We start from the raw sequence: 3,816 nt of genomic DNA, 5'->3' as shown, positions 1-3,816 counted from the left end.
AAATTTTACAAGCTGAAATACATCAAGGAAGAATGGAAACAAGGAGAAAGAAGAAAGAACATATAACTAAGAAACTGAATTCAAATCAAAAGAGAATGAAACTACAAATGATTTATTACAAAAGATCTTTGAATCACAAACCCTCAATTCGAACTCACCTTCTTCTTCTAGCTTGCTTGTCTTGAACTTCCTTCAGCCCTTCTTCTTCTTCTTCCTTGCGCCTAGCCTTCTTCTCTTCTCTTCTCTCAAGGTGGCCGAACCTCTAAGAGTGGGAGAGCCTTCCTCTCAAGCAATTGAACAACTTTCTCCCCTCCTAGAGGCCTCCTTATATAGTTTTTCAAGGGGCTCTTGCCCCTTCTTGAAGCCTCTAGAATGGGGTGTATTACACCCCTCATGAACCTTCTAGAGTGCTCCCTCCTTCTCTTCAAGAAACACCTACAAGTTGCCGCCCCTAGCTCCCTTTGGGCTGCTATTTGGGCTACAACTTAGCTTGCTTTTGAGCTCATGTGGGCTACACTCTAGGCTGTTATTTGGGCTAAAAATGGGCCTTCTTTGCTGGGCCGAATTCTACTCATAGCTAGGCTTTATTTTCTTGGGTTTTCTCAAGGAATTCACTTGCTCTTTTTGGGCCGAAGTGCTCTCTCTTGCTTCCACGACCGGGCTGGACTGAAATTGGTCTTTTTGAACCTTCTTTTCTTGCCTTTTTCCTTCCTTTTCTTGGATTGATTATCCCTGAACTTATTCTTAGCATTAAGCTAAATTAATGCAAAAATTAATAAAACCGGCATAAAAATCCATGCTAAAGTCCTCAAAAATTATAGATAAATTGTAAGTTCATCATTATACCCTGAATATCCATCCAAGAAACAATAATACTCATGCCCGGCTAGCCTCTCCAACATTTGATCCATAAATGGGAGAGGGAAATGGTCCTTCCGGGTGGCTTCATTTAATTTTCTATAGTCAATACACACACGCCATCCGGTAACGGTTCTAGTAGGGATGAGTTCATTTTTCTCATTTGGAACAACAGTCGTACCCCCTTTTTTGGGCACAACTTGCACAGGGCTTACCCAAGAACTATCAGAAATAGGATAAATGATCACAGCATCTAACAACTTAATTATTTCAGCCTTTACCACTTCTTTCATGTTGGGGTTCAGGCGCCTTTGGGGCTGAACGGAAGGCTTGCTGTCCTCTTCCATCAAAATTCTGTCAGTGCAGATTGATGGATTAATGCCTTTGATATCTTCTACCTTCCAAGCTATACCATTTTTGTGTTCCCGCAGCACTCTTAATAATTTTTCTCTTTGTAAGGGATTCAGCGCTTCGGAAATTATCACGGGGAGATCTGATGGTTCCTCAAGGAAAGCATACTCTAAATGGGATGGTAATTGCTTCAGTTCAAGGGTGGGGGGTTCTTGGGGTGATGGCTTACCTGATGGTCCGGGCAATTTGCCTAAGTTCTCTAATTTAAGAAACCCCTTTCCCTTGAATTGAGGCTTATCATTCAGGTATGCTATCATGAGGTTTATTTTTTCATTTTCTGCTTCTTCAAGTTCTCCCTGCTGGAGGCAGAGTTCAAGAGGATCAGTTATTCTACTTACCTGGAAGCATTCATCAATTGTCAATTCAATGGCATCAATCATAAAACAAGAATCATCACTAGAGGGTGCATGTTTCATAGCATCAGACATTTTAAAAATTATCTCCTCATCTTGTATCCTAAGGCTGAGTTGTCTTTGTTGGACATCAATCATTGCTTTCCCGGTAGCCAGGAAAGGTCTCCCTAGGATAAGTGGGACCTCCACATCTTCTTGCATGTCTAACACAATGAAATCAACTGGAAAAATGAATTTGTCAACTTTAACTAACACATCTTCTATGATCCCCCTAGGATGTCTAATGGATCTATCAGCCAATTGTAATGCCACTCTAGTGGGTTGGGGTTCATTCAACCCCAATTTCTTGAAGATAGAATATGGCATTAAATTGATGCTAGCTCCCAGGTCACATAAAGCTTTTTCAATTTTTAAACTGCCAATGGTACAAGGAATAGTGAAACTCCCTGGATCTTTGAGTTTCTGAGGCAGCTTGTTCAGAAGGATAGCAGAACATTCCTCATTTAATGCAACTGTAGCCACATCTCCCAGTTTCCTTTTGTTTGCCAATAATTCCTTCAAAAACCTTGCATAGTGTGGCATCTGGGCTAAAGCATCAGCAAAAGGAATATTAATATGTAAACTTTTAAAAATTTCAAGAAACTTAGCAAATTCCTTCTCCAATTTTTGTTGCTTCCGCCTGTTAGGGAATGGAACTTGTGGTTGTTGGTGCATCCCTTGTTGTGCTTCTGGTTGTTCCGTCTTCTGTTGTCTGGTCCCAAGGCTTGTTTCTGCCTTGGGTTTAGCCCAATTCTTCTTTTCTACCTCAGGCAACTCTTTTCCACTTCTTAAGGCAATAGCTTGCACCTGCTCTTATGGATTCACTTCAGTGTTGCATGGAAGAGTTCCCGACAGTCTAGAAGAGATTAATTGTGCCAATTTCCCCACTTGGTTTTCCAGGTTTTTGATTGAGGCTTCCTGGTTCTGGAACCTAGTTTCTGCACCTGCTATAAATTTTGTCATCAGTTCCTCCAAATTGGATTTTGGTTCAGGCTGATGATAAGTCTGGTGGAACGGCTTGGAAATATGCTGATTTGGCCAGGACTGGTTTGAATGTCCCCTCCATCCTGGATGAAAAGTATGGTGACTCTGGTACCCCTACTGTCTTGACGAATTGCTGACATAGTCAACTTGTTCAGTAGATGGTCTGAACTGATTGCCAACTTGGCAGTCTGTACTGATGTGGCCTCCCCCACACAATTCACAATTAAGAGGCTGCACATGCATGGCAGCTATCTGCATTTCATCTATTTTTTTACTGAGTGCTCCTATTTGTGCAGCTAGTGCTGTATAAGTGTCAACATTATGCAAGCCTTGCTGCTTCCTAGTTTGAGTCCTTTCCGAATGCCATTGATAGTTGTTCGCTGCCATTTCCTCAATAAGTGCATGGGCAACCTCAGGAGTTTTATTATTTATGGATCCTCCGGCTGCAGCATCTAATATGGTCTTATTTGAGTCAGTAAGACCATTATAGAAAGTCTGCACTTGCAGCCAAATGGGGAGGCCATGGTGAGGAACTCTCCTTAACAGCTCCTTGTATCGTTCCCATGACTCATATAAAGATTCCCCCTCTTGCTGGAAAAAAGTAGTGATGTCATTCCTCATTTTAGCAGTTTTAGAAGGGGGAAAATATTTAGAGAGAAAACGACTGGCCATTTCGTCCCATGTGGCTATAGATCCTACCGGTAATGAGTTCAACCATGCTTTGGCTTTATCCTTCAAAGAAAATGGGAATAACCTCAGCCGGATGGCATCATCACTTACCCCATTGTGTTTGAAGGTGTCACAGATTTCCAAGAAGTTAGCAATATGGGCATTCGCATCCTCATGAGCCATACCACAAAACTGAACCGTATTTTGTATCATTTGGATTATGGACGGTTTAATTTCGAAGTTATTGGCAGCAATAGTTGGCCTGATAATGCTGGAGACAGTCCCGGTGAGGGTGGGCTTGGCATAATCCATCATAGTTCTTTGTTCAGCCATTTCTTGTGCTTCTTGTCTGACTTGCTTAGCAGCTCTCAAACGGACACGGAGAGTCCGTTCAATCTCCGGGTCGTAAAGGATCTCTTCCAGTTCAGGTCTGCTTGTCATAAACTGTTAAAGTCAAAGCAATAAAAATGCCAATATTCACAAAAGAAAATAAATAACTAAT

General features: G+C 41.7%; 1 non-coding gene across 1 annotated transcript; it reads left to right on the top strand.

Moving 5' to 3' along the window:
* Nucleotides 1–3,162: 3,162 nt before the first annotated feature.
* Nucleotides 3,163–3,269, top strand: LOC148874330 (small nucleolar RNA R71). Its single transcript, XR_016106127.1, has one exon. It is a non-coding gene; the product is annotated as a small nucleolar RNA R71 (small nucleolar RNA).
* Nucleotides 3,270–3,816: the final 547 nt, after the last annotated feature.

This window comes from Nelumbo lutea, chromosome 1 (assembly GCF_056320005.1).
Source record: "Nelumbo lutea isolate HS-2025 chromosome 1, American lotus-T2T, whole genome shotgun sequence".
Lineage (NCBI taxonomy): Eukaryota > Viridiplantae > Streptophyta > Magnoliopsida > Proteales > Nelumbonaceae > Nelumbo > Nelumbo lutea.
Note: the sequence above shows the minus strand (reverse complement) of the source record. Positions and strands in the feature narration are given on the sequence as shown.